The following is a 15071-nucleotide window of genomic DNA, read 5'->3' as shown; positions in this document are numbered from 1 at the left end:
TTTTTTTTTTTTTTTTTTTTTTTGAGATGGAGTTTCACTTTTGTTGTCCAGACTGGAGTGAAATGGCGCCATCTCGGCTCACTGCAACCTCCGCCTCCAAGGTTCAAGTGATTCTACTGCCTCACCTCCCGAGTAGCTGGGATTATAGGCATGTGCCACCACACTCAGCTAATTTTTGTATATATATATATATATGTTTTGAGACGGAGTCTTGCTCTGTCACCCAGGCTGGAGTGCAATGGCATGATCTCAGCTCACTGCAAACTCTGCCTCCCCAGTTCAAGCAATTCTTCTGCCTCAGCCTCCCGAGTAATCCTGATAAAGGATCAATGACCTTAGGATAATGTCATTCCAGGTAAGTATCTCTAACTGGGTACATGGTCCTCCAAGATTCAGAGAAACTTGATCCCATTGAAACTGTATACATAATATTCAACATATGTAATATGTGCACACATGTGTGAACACTCACATTATCTAAAGTTCATCACAATCTTACCCTGGCTTCTCCCCATACTCCTCAGATCCTGCCATAGCCTAGTGCATTTTCTCCTTCCTCACTCCCTTCCCTCCATGTGTCCCCTGTCCTGGCCACCAGGAACGTTGGGCTGCCTCCGGAGTGTATGAGGCACTTTCACATCTCTCTTGCTTTACAAGAGCTTCCCTGTGCTCCAAATGGCAAATTTCTCTATGGACTGAAAAACCCACATAGCCTTTATCTGTCTTGTGATGTCTTCTCCCCACCCCCAAGTTAGGCATATCCTTCTGTGCCCTCCTTTATCCGAACATTTTCCCCACTATATTGTAATTGTCTGTTTAAGTGCCTGACTTTCCAACTAGATACGAAGCTTTCCCAGGAGAGAAACCAACCTAGCTTTCTTTCTTTCTTTCTCTCTTTCTCTTTCTTTCTTTCTTTCTTTCTTTCTTTCTTTCTTTCTTTCTTTCTTTCTTTCTCTCTCTCTCTCTTTCTTTCTTTCCTTTATTTTATGTCCTTCCTTCCTTCCTTCCTCTCTCTCTCTTTCTTTCTTTTCTCTCTCTTTCTTTCTTTCCTCCTTTTTTCAGATGGATTCCCGCTCTGTTGCCCAGGCTGGAGTTCAGTGGCGCGATCTCAGCTCACTGCAACCTCCGCCTCCAGGGTTCAAGTGATTCTCCTGTCTCAGTCTCCCGAGTAGCTGGGATTACAGGTGCGCGCCACCACACCCAGTTAATGTTTGTATTTTTAGTAGAGATGGGGTTTCACTATGTTGGCCAGGATGGTCTCAATCTCTTGACCTCGTGATCTGGCCCCAGCAGCCTCCCAAAGTGCTGGTATTACAGGCGTGAGCCACCGCTCCCGGCAAGAAACCTATTCTTTTTCTATTCTCCTCCTCCTCTTCCTCCTCTTCCTTCTTCCTCTTTCTCCTCCTCCTCCTGAGAGGGATTCCTTCTCTGTCACCCAGGCTGGAGTGCCATGGCGCGATCTTGGCTCACTGCAACCTACGCCTCCAGGGTTCAAGTGATTGTCTTGCCTCAGCCTCCCGAGTAGCGGGGATTACAGGCACAAGCCACTACGCCTGGCTAATTTTTTGGGTATTTTTAGTAGAGACAGGGTTTTGCCAAGAAAGGCCAGGCTGGTCTAGAACCCGACCTCAGGTGATCCGCTGGCCTTCGCCTCCCAAAGTGCAGGGATTACAGGCATCGGCCTCTGCGCCCAGCCGAGAAACCATTTCTGATTCACCTATTCACTCCCACACTCCCACTACACAGTAGCAAGATAAATAAATAAATATTAAAACTAAATAAAAAAGGAAAGAAATAACAAGAAAGAAAAGGCAAAAATTTAAATTTAAAAAGGCTGTGCTCGATGGCTCACACTTGCAACCCCAGTGCTTTGGGAGGCTGAAGCAAGAGGATCGCTTGAGGCCAGGAGTTTGAGATCGGCCTGAGCAACATGGCAACACTGCAAGACCCCCATTTGTACAAAAGAAAATAAAATTAATTTTAAAAACAAAAAAGGGAAACACAGTAGCACATGACCTGGCACCATGTATGTACTAGTAAAAACTAGTTAAAATTAAGTCAGTAATTACTGAAGGAATAAGTCAATGAGTGAACAGGTGAAGGAAGAAAACAGACACCGGAGCAGGTGCGCCTTGGGTTGAGCCCCTCCCCCCTGAGCCCCGCCTCCTGCCCGCCCCCTGGGCCCCATCGGGACTACATTTCCCAGAAGGCCGCACGCCCCGGGCATGCGCAGCGGCGCGCTCGGAAGCTGCGACGCTGAGTTTCACTCTGGCTGCCTTCTCCTGAGAGTCGGAGCTACAGCCAGAGCCCTGCCCAGGCCGAGCCGGAGCTGCAGCCTGAGCGCGGTGGTGCCCTCAGTCCCGTCCCCTCGTCCTCCTCAGCCTCGGTGAGAGGGCGGGCAGGCCACCTGCGCGTCGCTAGGGCTGCGGTCCCGGGGGCGTGGGGTGGCGCGGGGAGCTGGAGCCTAGCTGGGACCGGAAGGGGCGGGCGTGGGTGTGAGGTGGGGGCGACGGCCGGGGCGGCGGGGACACCCGGGGGTCCCGTGAGATCGTGGGTGTCGGGGCTGTCGGTCTCCGGGATCAAGGTCCTGAGGGCGGGAGTTGGGGGACTTGGGAGGCGCCGGGAGCTTTGGACGGGACAGGGTGTCAGGTGCTAGAGAGGACGTTCGGGTGAAGGCTGAGGGGCTCGCAGGCGGAGGGGCGCCGCTCCCGGGAGTCCAGGTCGCTCGGGAGGAGCGCACCCCTTCCCAAAGTACCCGGAGGAGGCGGTGACGAGATTGCCACTGGCTCCCTGACGAGGGGTGGGTCCTGCTGGGGTCTATCCCCGGGTGAAGGGACTCACTGGGCCATGGGTTGTACTTTGGAGGAGTTTGCTTCCTAACTCTGCTTCCCTGCTCTCCTGTGGGGAGCCTTCCCGGGAGTTCTTGGGCCCCTGGGTCACTTTTTGGGGTCTTTAAGGGGTGCCGGAAAAGATTTAGAACTGGGTTCCCTTTTCTGGAGCTGCGCTTTCATCGCGACTGTCTCAGCCAGCTGCCCTCCTCCTCCGAGCTGGCTCCACTTCTCTAAGCTCCAACAGCGATGGAAATAAATAGCATGTGTACAGACGTCTGGACCCTTGAGAAACTCAGAATATTTCTGCATGCCCTCCTAGCTCCTCTAGCGCTCTAGAAGGTAGACTTTCTGGTAGCCACCATCCGGGCTTGCTTAAGCCATCTGGATAGCAAGCCCTCTGATTCGGTTGCTCTGTGACCTTAAATATTTACCGTCTCTGGTGTGTTGATTTCCTGGATGCTTAGCTGCCAGACTGGCTTATGAAGTCCTTTTAGGGCTTTCTGTGAAAAAGTTCAGGCCAGGCACGGTGGCTCATGCCTGTAATCCCAGCCCTTTGGGAGGCCGAGGTGGAAGGATCACTTGAGTCCAGAAATTTGAGACAAGCCTGGGAAACAAGAAGATTCCTGAGATCACTGTCTCTGTAAAAAATCAGATGGGCGTGTTGGTGGGTGCCTGTAGTCCCAGCTACTTGGGAGGCTGAGGCAGGAGGATCGCTTGAGCCCAGGAACTGGAGGCTGCAGTGAGCTATGGTGACACCACTGCACTCTAGCATGGGCGACAGAGGGAGACCCTGTCTCAAAAAACAAACAAACTTTTTCTTTTTTTTAAAGAAAAGGGCTCAGAGCCAGGTGTGGTGACGCATGCCTATAATCTCAGCTACTCAGGAGGCTGAGGCAGGAGAGTTGCTTGAACCTGGGAGGCGGAGGCTGCAGTGAGCCAAGATCATGCCACTGTACTCCAGTTTGGGTGACAGAGCAAGACTCCATCTCCAAAAAATAATAATAATAAAATTTAAAAGGGCTCAGGGTTTTGTTTGCTTTTTGTTGTGTTTTTCAACCATCTCCTTGATTAAGTGGGTGGAGGAAGACTATTGTACTTTCTGCTCCGCCCAAGCTATTGGAAAATAAATCTGGTGATTTTCAGTCCCCAGGCACAGCACTGGGGACCCAACATCTGTACCTTTGTTTTTTACTAACTGCTGTTTAATTTAAAACCTGATCATCTTCTTCCTAGTTGGCAAAGGTGCCTTGGAATTTGTGTCGCTGAGTCAGCAAGCCTTTCAGCTTTGCCCGGTTTGGTTGTTTGTGGTTTGTATCAAGATGGGAACTCAAACAAATCATTCTTCCTAAGGAGCTAGTGTCTTCATCCAGAAGGGACGGTTTGTGCCAGCTCTCCAGAGAGAAAAGGTGAGAGCCATGCGGACTTGACTTTGCTGCCTTCTCTATCAGGTGCAGAGAAGGTGGGGATTGGGGAGGGTGGAATTTGAGGTCTGCAGGATAAACGTGCGCCCTGGAAGTTGACTGTTGATTGCCACCTGTCTCAAATAAATTGCAGTGGCGTCTTGCCAGCTGCTTCTCCTGTTTCAATAACTAGTCTTAGAAGATGCTTTCCACTTGAAGACATGCTTTATGGGATGGAAGACACAAGTCACGATTTCTGCATTTGAACTGGCAGTTTTCATTTCTTTTGTTGCATAAACCTTTCCTGGGTGCCAGACAAGATCTCTGTCTTTTGGGAGCGCATTGTTTGGTGGAAAAGACAAACCAGAGTCAGTGACAAAGTGTTGTCAGTGTGACATATACTGAGCTGGGGGAAAGCACAAGGCCCTCCTACCCACATCCAGAAAGGGGAGGGCTAGAGGGAGGGTCAGGAAGGCTCCTGGAAGGTGGTGGTTGAGGGGGGTTGTGAAGGAGGAGTAGGACTTAGAAAGTGGGGCACAGTCGTCTGGGAGAGGAGTCAGCGTTTGCAAAGTCATGAAGCTACCGGGACACAGCTGGGCTACTGTAAGTAGCTTAGTATGTGGTAGAGGAAGCTGGAAAAGCAGGCAGAGGGCTGAGTGGGGAGGGTTATGTGGGCCATGCCAAGACTCGGGAGCGGAAGGATTTTAGGAGATTTCCATGAGGGGTATTTTATTTATTCTTTTTTTGAGTTGGGGTCTGCTGCCGCCGCCCAGGCTGGAGTGCAGTGGAGTGATCATGGTTCACCATAGCCTCAAATTCCTGGGCTCCAGAGTGGCTGAGGTGCCTACCACCATACCCGACTAATGTTTTATCTAGAGACAGTGTCTCTCTATGTTGTCCAGGCTGGTCTCTAACTCCTGGCCTCAAGTGATCCTCCCATCTCAGCCTCTCAAAGTGCTGGGATTACAGGCCTGAGCCACCATGCCTGACCTCGTGAGGGACATTTTAAAGGCGCACACTGGAACATGTGGAATGGGTTAGACTGGATTATTCGCTTTGTGACAGTCTTCTTACACCATGCCAGCTTCTTCGTGGGGAGAGGCAGATAAGTGGTTTTGCCCTCGGTTGCTCATAGTCTGGTCGAAGAGATAAAGTGAATATAGAGAACTGATAAGGAAGTTGATAAGAGGGTGTTTTCTTTCATTCTTTTTGTTGTTGTTTTGTTTTGCTTGTTTACTTTTTGAGACAGGGTCTCACTCCGTCACCCAGGCTGGAGTGCAGTGGTGCCACCTCAGCTCACTGCAGCTTCGCCTCCCAGGCTCGAGATTCTCGTGCCTCTGATCTTAAAAGACAAGATCAGAATGGTAGTTCAGGAAGCTTAATCTTGTCCCCCGCCCCGCCCCCCCCTTCTGTCTGAGATGTACGAGGGGAAGAAAGCAGAGTTGGAGAAGCCGTTTGGGAGGGAGCGCTTGTTTGTTTGTTTGTTTGTTTGTTTTGAGATGGAGTCTAGCTCTGTTACCCGGGCTGGAGTGCAGTGGCGTAATCTCAGCCCTGCAACCTCCACCTCCCGCGTTCAAGTGATTCTCCTGCCTCAGCTTCCCGAGTAGCTAGGACTACAAGCACCCGCCACCACGCCTGGCTGATTTTTGTATTTTTAGTAGAGACGAGGTTTCCCTGTGTTGACCAGGCTGGTGTCGAACTCCTGATCTCAGGTGATCCACCCACTGTGGCCTCCCAAAGTGTTGGGATTACAGGCGTGAGCCACTGCACCTGGCGGGAAGGGAGTATTTATTAAAGTGAGAGGCATAAGGGTCTCGGCCAGGTGTTAGCAGGGGGCTTCAGAGTTGAGGAGAGAGCAGGGCAGGCAGCTGCTAGGCCTGGGGGAGCGGGCTGAGGAGGACTGAGAACCTGAGGTTTTCTCTTGGCCGCCTGGGGAAATCCAGGGGAAAAGGAGAATGAGGAAGGAAGATGCATTTGGCCTCAGACGTGTTGAAGGTATTAAGAGGCCAACAGGAAATGAGGCCATGGGCTAGAGAGAAGAGCACTGATTCATTCCCCAAATGCCTCCCGAAATTCTGTGCGCCAGGGCTTGTGCTTGGCACTTGGAGTACAAAGATGAATTCAGCAGTCCCTTTGGTGTTTGCCTTATCAGCTAAGCTGAGAGCAAGATTGATTAGTACATACTCCTCAGTGTTCATGCCTGACCTACTTTTCCTTATTTAGTAAGTTATTTTTAATAAATGTAGTAAGCGCTGGCAATCTAGGCACCCAAAACAAAAGCTGGGATCATGAAACAAAAGTATACATCTACTCTTTTTTTTTTTTTAATTTTAAAAAACTTTAAAATGTTTTCTGCTTTATCAGGTCCCCTTAGAACATCTAATCATTTCATTTGAACTTGTTTTCTGTTCTTACCCTGAGGTAATCATTATCTCCTTTCTTTCATTTTTTTTCCTTTATCTTACATGTGTATTTCTTTCTTTTTCTTTCTCTTTCTTTCTTTTTTTGAGGCAGAGTTTTCGCTCTTGTTGTCCAGACTGGAGTGCAGTGGCGTGATCTCGGCTCACTGCAACCTCCGCCTCCCGGGTTCAAGTGATTCTCCTGCCTCAGACTCCCTAGTAGCTGGGATTACAGGCATGTGCCACCATGCCTGGCTAATTTTGTGTTTTTAGTAGAGACGGAGTTTCTCCGTGTTGGTCAGACTGGTCTGAAACTCCTGACCCCAGGTGATCTGCCCGCCTCGGCCTCCCAAAGTGCTGGGATTACAGGCGTGAGGCACCACGTCCAGCCTATTTCTTTTTTTAGAGACAGTGTCTCACCTTGTAACCCAGGCAGCTGGAGTGCAGTGACATGATCATGGCTCACTGCAGCCCCAAATTTCTGGGTCCAAGGGATCCTTCCCCTTCAGCCTCCGGAGTAGCTGGGACTATAGGCACAGGCTACCATGCTCAGCTAATTTTTAAAGTTTGTGTAGAGGCAATCTTACTGTGTTGCCCAGGCTGGTCTTGAACTCCTAGTCTCAAGTGATCCTTCTGCTTTAGCCTCCCAAAGTGCTGGGATTACAGGCATGAGCCACTGTGCCTGGCCTCCAGGTTTTTGGTATTGTAAGCATTCTGTTCCAAAATTTCCATGTATGCCTCCTATCATACATATATAAGAATATAAACTTAAGAGTGATATTTTGCTGGGTTATAGGGTAAATAAATGTTCAACTTTTTTTTTTTTTGAGACAAGATGTTGCTCTGTTGCCCAGGCTGGAGTACAATGGTGTGATCATGGCTTACTGCAACCTCTGCCTCCCAGGCCCATGTGATCCTCCTGTCTTAGCCTCCCAAGTAGCTGGGGCTACAGGCACGCACCACCATGCCCAGCTAATTTTTTTTTTTTTTTTTTAATAGAGATGGAGTTTCACCATGTTGCCCAGGCTGGTCTTGAACTCCTGGGCTCAAGCAGTTCACCCACCTTGGCCTTCCAAAGTGCTGGGATGACAGAGAGCCACCATGCTCAGCAGTGTTCATCTTTTGTAGCTATTGCTAGACTGTTTCCTGAATGAAGTGCTTATCCCAGTATCCACTTCACCAGCAGTGTACTGCGTCTTGCAACTCCACAGTCTTACCAACATTTGCTGTTGGCCAAGTGAATGAGGAGAAAATGGAATCTTTGGGAACTTGGTTTCTAGGTCTCTGAGCCCTGTTGCTGACTATCTCGTCTTACGTTTATTGGCATATGTGTTTCCTGTGAAATAGTCATGTCTTTTGCCAGTTTTTCACTAGGGTTCTTGGTGCTTTATTTTTTGTTGATCTATAGGGCTCTTTATTTTTTTTTTTTTTTGAGACGGAGTCTCGCTCTGTCGCCCAGACTGGAGTGCAGTGGCCAGATCTCAGCTCACTGCAAGCTCCGCCTCCCGGGTTCACGCTATTCTCCTGCCTCAGCCTCCGGAGTAGCTGGGACTACAGGCGCCCACCACCTCGCCCGGCTAGTTTTTTTTGTATTTTTTAGTAGAGACGGGGTTTCACCGTGTTAGCCAGGATGGTCTCGATCTCCTGACCTCGTGATCCGCCCATCTCGGCCTCCCAAAGTGCTGGGATTACAGGCTTGAGCCACCGCGCCCGGCCAGGGCTCTTTATATATTGCTGATTTTAATCCTTCATGTCTATTGCAAATATCTTCTCCCAGCTTTTAACCTATTATTCCGCTTTCTTTAAGGTATCTTCTGTTGATCAGCCGTTCTTCATTTTAACATAGTGAAATGTATTTTTTCACTAGTACTCAGTTTTCTGGGTCTGGTTTGAAGTCTTTTCCTGAACATAATCCTTGCCTTTAAGGAGCTTGTGCATTCCCCAGTGGAGGAGACAGATAATAGCACTCAGACGTCACATGGGCCTTGATTGTTAGAAGTGGCCACTTCTGCTTGTGGAGCGGGAGTGAACGTAGGAAAGATCTCACAGGGCAAAGTCTCAAGTTAGGAATTAAGAGATGAGTAAGTGGACAAGGGCAATGGGCATTCTCAGTGGGGGACAAAGGGCATGAAACAGCCTGACCTGCCCCAGGCACTGCCAGGAGGTCCAGATGGCAGGAGCTGAGGGTTTGAGGGGCTCGGGCAGGGCATCATGAGGATAGCTTTGGGTGATCTATATGCAGGGGAATATTGAAGCCATGGGAACAGATCCTGAGGATCCAGGGAGAATGGAGAGAGGAAGGGGAGAGGGAGGCCAGGGCCTGATTCCTGGATGCAGAGAATGTTATCAACACCTGGTGTGGCTCTGTTGGCATGCTGCCTGCTGTGCTGTTGGATGCTGTATTTCACCCTTAGGTGTTGGGCAAAGGCTGACATGTCTGCAGAGGGCAGGGCGTGTTGTTGGCAAAGCTAGCCAGAGGCAGAGCACTCTCTCCCTTTTTGATAGAGACGTGAGTTCAGAGAAGTCTTGCTCAACTGTAGGAGTGTGAAAGCACGGTCATAGATGTGAGGGAGGCCACAGGGCAGAGGTCTGCAAATGATGGCCCATCAGCCAAATCTGGCCCACTGCCATTTTTTTTTTTTTTTTTTTTTGGAGACAGGGTCTCACTCTGTTGCCCAGGCTGGAGTACAGTGGCGTGATCTTGGCTCACTGCAACCTCCGCCCCCTGGGTTCAAGTGATTCTCCTGCCCCAGCCTCCCAAGAAGCTGGGACTGCAGGCGCATGCCACTACGCCTGGCTAATCTTTGTATTTTTTTGATAGATAATGGGGTTTTCCTGTGTTGGCCAGGCTGGTCTCAAAGTCCTGGCCTCAAAGATCCGCCCGCCTCAGCCTCCCAAAGTGCTGGGATTCCAGGCATGAGCCACCGTGTTCAGCCCCACTGCCTGATTTAGTTCATGAGGTTTTATTGGTACGCAACCCCTCCTGTTTAGAAATTGTTTATCGCTGTTCTTGTGGTCTAGTGGCAGAGTCGTGGCAAAGACTTTTTCTGTCCTTTACAGGAAAAGCATGCTGGCCCCAGCCATAGGGAGTCGTGGTAGCTGTGGTCACCCAGAGAGGACGTCCCAGCCACCATTGCAGTTTAGCTGGTGTTGCCAAGGAGATCATGGATCTAGGTCCCACCTGCAAATGTTGGCATCTTTTCTGATTTTCAAAGGAAGCTGGAAATCTAGATTTTTTTTTTTTTAACTGTGAATATTCCTTTTTTTTTTTTTTTTTTTTTTTTTTTGAGACGGATTCTCACTCTGTCGCCCAAGCTAGAGTGCAGTGGCGTGATCTCGGCTCACTGTGACCTCCGCCTCCTGGGTTTAAGTGATTCTCCTGCCTCAGCCTCCCGAGTAACTGAGACTACAGGCGCCTGCCACCACACCCGGCTAATTTTTTTGTGTTTTTAGTAGAGATGTATATTCTTTTTTTTTTTTTTTTTTTTTTTTTTTTGAGACGGATTCTCACTCTGTCGCCCAAGCTAGAGTGCAGTGGCGTGATCTCGGCTCACTGTGACCTCCGCCTCCTGGGTTTAAGTGATTCTCCTGCCTCAGCCTCCCGAGTAACTGAGACTACAGGCGCCTGCCACCACACCCGGCTAATTTTTTTGTGTTTTTAGTAGAGATGGGGTTTCTCCGTGTTAGCCAGGATGGTCTCAATCTCCTGACCTCGTGATCTGCCCGCCTCGGCCTCCCAAAGTGCTGGGATTATAGGCGTGAGCCACTTAGCCTGGCCAAATATTCCAATTTTTAAACATCTGCTCAGTTTTTAGAAGCCAAACCTCAGTAGCCCAAGCAAAACACATCTATAGGCCGGTTTGTCCGGCGTCAGTCTGTCTTGGTGGGAAAGAGAGGAACTCTGGAAACAGATTTGGGTTTTCTCAGTCCCTGGATATCCTTGGGCAAGCCGCATGTCTTCTTGTGACTCACTTTCCTCGGTTGTGGAATGGAAATATCCCGCTTCCCCGGTTGTGAGGACCAACGAGAATTACTAGTCAGGTGGAGGGGCTTAGCGCAGTGCCTGGTGCCTGGTAAACCTTTACCTGGTAGCCATTGCTGTTGTTTATTTATTCATTTATTTATTTTAAACAACAATTTACTTATTGAGAGCCTTCTCTCCCCACCCTTGCAGTCTCTAGGTCACTTTTTCCACTTGTAGATTTTGCACGCAAGCCCCAGAAAGATGGCTCAGGGCAGGGGCGCTGCATACTGTTCAGTGAGGCCCATGACGTGGCTCTGTCTTCTTCATACTGCAAGAGCACGGCCGGCAGATCCAGCTCCTCGTATCGTGCCTTCACCCGGGCCACCTTCTCGGCCTCCTCCTGCCTGTAATTTTCCTTTAGGATCTGGTACTATTCCAAAGTGGCCCGCTGCAAACACTGAACCACCAGCCAGCTGCATTTGTTGTCCTGGATGTCATGTCAACTCTGCTGGTCACACTGAGGTCCCCAAAGAGGTCAAGGTAATCATCCTGAATCTGAAAGAACTCTCCCATCTCCAGCAGGATCTTCTTGGCATCGGCGTGCTCCTTCTTGTCATCCATTCCTGCCATGTACATGGCTGCAGCTACAGGAAGGTAGAAGGAGTAGAAAGCTGTCTTGTACTTGACAATAGATTTGTACCTCTTTTTGGGGAATCTGCCAAGATCCACATTGCCCTGGGGAGCTGTGATGAGGTCCAGAGTCTGCCCAGTCTGTCTGGTAGGAACTCTGCAGGAAGAGCTCAATCAGGTTCAGGTAACAGGGCTGCTCCCGGCAATACAGCTTCAGCAGGCAGTAGATACATGCTTCCAGAGGGATAGCATCATTGATGGCATCCAAACCCACTCCCGGCTTCTGATACCAGCAGATCTCTCCCCAGTGGGTGAGGGATGAATTCTTGATGTCATCTGCCACCAGGAAGAAAGCTTGCAGCAGTTCCACACACCAGTCCCCGGTTAGGGCCCGCTGGAGACTATCAGCATCCGGTTTCCTCGGCTCCACCAGCTCCTGGAACGCTACTAGCACCGTCAAACCTCGGTGATACTTGCCTCCAATCGCATTGTACTCCAGGATCTCCTTGAGCCAGGCAATAGCATCTCCTGTCTCTGGGTGCCCCATCTCATCCTCAGTCAGCACCCTAACAATCTCGGAGTAGTGCTGAACGAAATCCTGCTTTTCTTGAGCATAAACATCTGATTTCTGGTCTCCATTCATTCTGAGGGAGGAGCAGAGGGTTCTGTTCCTGGATGCAGGTTCCTGCTCCGCTGTTATTTTTTTTTTAAGAGACAGGCTCTCGCTCTGTTGCCCAGGTTGGAATGTAGTGGCATGATCATAGCTCACTGCAACTTTGAACCCCTGGACTCAAAGCAGTCCTTCTGCCTCAGCCAGCCAAAGTGCTGGGATCACAAGGTGTGAGCCACCGCCCCAGGCATACTGTTACTATTACATATCCACTGCTGCCCCCTTTACTCCTCCACTTTGCCCTCTGGGTAGGCCTGTAAACCGGGGCTCCACCTTCTGACTGGCTGTAGGTGGTCAGATTGCTCTTGGCCACCCAGGAGTCAGCAGGTTCTTGGTTCTGGAGAAGCTGGTTGACCACAAGGGAATTGTAGGTTACTGGGGCCGGCACCATGGCTGCCCTTTGGAAGGTTCTGCTCTGACCTGTCCCCGGAGGGCTCGTCAGGCCCCAGCCAGAAGAGTTGTCACTTCCCTTCCAGCCACACACTGTGCAAGGGACAAATCCCATGCTGGTTTCGTGCCATCTTTCAGTAAGGTGTGGGAGGCGCTGGCCTGAGTGATCCCTTTCCAAACAAAGCCCCATCTTGCTGTACTCACGGGACTGCTGTCATAGTCAGGAACGTGGATGGTTGGTTCTTCCATTTTTGTGGAACTCAGGGATTGGGGGGATGTCTGTTGTCAGGGAGGTGCCATGGTAAATTGACAGGGCCTGATAGTGAAACTGCACTGGGATAGCAGCAGCTATTTAAAGTAATGATGGTAAGACACAGTGGTGGTGGTGGTTTGGTTTATATTTATGACCTTTTAAAAGTGTTTGGGATTTTAAGAAGAGGTTTGTTTTGTTTTGATTTTTGAGACTCATGTTGCCCAGACGGAGTGCAATGGTGCAGTTATCAGCTCACTGCAACCTCCACCTCCCGGGTTCAAGGGATTCTGCTGCCTCAGCCTCCCAAGTAGCTGGGATTACAGGTGCCTGCCACCATGCCTAGCTAATTTTTGTATTTTTAGTAGAGACGGGATTTCACCATGTTGGCCAGGCTGGTCTCAAACTCCTGACCTCGGGTGATCTGCTGCCTTGGCCTCCCGAAGCTCTGGGATTACAGTCATGAGCCACTGCGCCTGGCCAGGAGAGTTTTTTTCTGATAACAGAAGTAATACTTTCTCACTTTAGAAAATGTGAAAATTTCAGATATATAAGGAAGTCGAACAAAACATCTCCTATATATGAAGAAGAAAAGCAAGTAAAAAAGAAAAAAAAAGAAAGGTCTCCTATGGTTTCTCCACTCAAAGACAGCTGTTAACATTTTATTGACTTCTATGGAATTTGCCCTATGCTTCTGTTTTACTTAATATAGTGCTATAGTGAATAGCTTCACATCAAAATTCTTCTATAATTTTCTCAAGTTAGAGTCTTAATTATTGGATCAAAGGAAGTGAACATTTTTAAACCTCTCGATATATATTACCAAATTGTTTTCTTTCCCCTTTCTTTAATAAATAGAGATGAGGGTCTCTCTGTGTTGCCCAGGCTGGTCTTGACCTCCTGGCGTCAAGCTATCCTCTTGCCTCGACCTCCCAAGTAGCTAAGATTATAGGTGTGAGCCACCATGCTCAGCCACTGATTTTAATATGTACGTTTTAAACAAAATTTCTAGTAAAGTAGAACATTTCTTTGATATGTCTGTGTCAGGATTCAACTCTCTCAGGTCTTTGGAGAGGCTTTCTAACAAGGTGTCCCCTGTAGGTGGCCATCTGCCCTATGAGAAGGTCATTTCTAGTTCCAGGTCACGCACACTTGTCAGCTGGTGGGGTGTGGAGTTTCAGGCCCAGGCCTCTTGGAAAGTGCCTAAAAGAGAAACAGCTTAGAAAATAAGGACTTGAACAGTGGTGTGGGTTGAATTTGGAAAGTTTAGACCATGTTAGTGGAATCAGAGCGGGGAAGAGGTTCTAGAAGTTAACTCCTCTCACTGGTTTCCCGTCCACACTTCTCAGAACTCTCCCGTTTTCCAGTTGGGTGCAGTGCCTCACATCTGTAATCCCACCACTTTAGGAGACCGAGGCGGGTGGATCACTTGAGGCCAGGAGTTTGAGACCAGCCCTGGCCAACATAGTGAAACTTTGTCTCTACTAAAAATACAAAAATTAGCCAGGTGTGGTGTGGTGCACTGTAGTTCCAGCTACTCAGGAGGCTGAGGCACAAGAATCACTTGAGCCTGGGAGGCGGAGGTTGCAGTGAGCCAAGATCGCACTGCTGCACTCCAGCCTGGGTGATGGAGCGAGACTCTGTCTCAAAGAAAACTCTCCTATTTTGCAAAGGAGCTTCATGGTTCTCTTGAAGAAAATTAGGAATGGAGGCCACCTCTGTATCAAAAACAACATCCCACATTTCTGTGTTTTACTTTTCTTTTTCTTTTTTTAAGAGATAGGGTCTTGCTTTGTTGCCCAGACTGGTCTCAAACACCTGGCCTCAAGTGATCCTACCACCTTGGCCTCCCAAAGGGCTGAGATTACAGGTGTGAGCCACCACGCTCGGCCTGTTTTACATGTTGACAGACAGCATATGATCACGTGTATAAGGGTTTCTGAACCCACTCTAACTGCTGGAATCACAGAGCCTAGAGAAGGGGACATAACTGCCCTGTGGCTACCCAGTGGCTTTCATCTTCTCAGGACAGCAGAGGCAGGATAGCCAGCATTCTGGTGAGGATTGAAGAATTAGTCGTAACAGATTTCAGCAGGTCTGCAGTGATGAGATGGGTTTCTCACATATTGTTAAGTTGAAAGTAGCCGGGTCTGAGTAGCTATTAGGAGCAGTAGCTCAGTCTGAGTTGAGTACCTGTTTAAAATCTGCATTCAAGGCCTTCCTAGAGGCCACACTGCAGTGAGATCCATGTGTGGGGCTCACCTGCCCCAGAGCTCACAGCTGGGCAGGGTGATTGCCACTCAGATTCTTGTGCCAGCGCGGATCTTGTTCTGAAGCTTTTCTAATTCCCCTGAGACTAGAAAGACTTGGATACTTTTCCCTTTTTCTTTTGGATGAAATTGCATCTCTAGTAGAACAGCAGCATTCCATGGTGCCTCAGCCACGATGCTATGGACAGATTTGCAGCGAAAACCTGACGAGAGACTGTAAAGGAAAAGCAAGGTTTGTTTTTCCTGGTCAAAGTTGTTAATATTTAA

At 49.1% G+C, this 15071-nt stretch overlaps 1 protein-coding gene and 1 pseudogene across 5 annotated transcripts in view; one reads left to right on the top strand and one right to left on the bottom strand.

Moving 5' to 3' along the window:
• The first annotated feature begins 2204 nt into the window (after positions 1-2204).
• DTX2 (deltex E3 ubiquitin ligase 2) overlaps positions 2205-15071 on the top strand; it is a 45326-nt gene continuing 32459 nt past the window's right edge. For 2 of the 5 annotated variants that reach the window (XM_017857632.1, XM_017857626.1), the window contains exons 1-2: positions 2232-2386; positions 4065-4237. The gene's annotated coding sequence lies outside the window, so the exon portion shown is untranslated. Of the gene's footprint in view, positions 2387-4064; positions 4238-4735; positions 4835-10934; positions 11135-15071 lie in introns of those variants that run through there. The other 3 variants (XM_017857627.1, XM_017857630.1, XM_017857628.1) reach the window with 3 other exon arrangements.
• Positions 10454-11879, bottom strand: LOC108518915 (farnesyl pyrophosphate synthase pseudogene; annotated as a pseudogene).

This window comes from Rhinopithecus bieti, unplaced genomic scaffold (genome assembly GCF_001698545.2).
Source record: "Rhinopithecus bieti isolate Rb0 unplaced genomic scaffold, ASM169854v2 scaffold_42772, whole genome shotgun sequence".
In the NCBI taxonomy this organism is placed as follows: domain Eukaryota; kingdom Metazoa; phylum Chordata; class Mammalia; order Primates; family Cercopithecidae; genus Rhinopithecus; species Rhinopithecus bieti.
The sequence above is the reverse complement of the archived record's forward strand: the minus strand, read 5'-3'. Positions and strand labels throughout refer to the sequence as shown.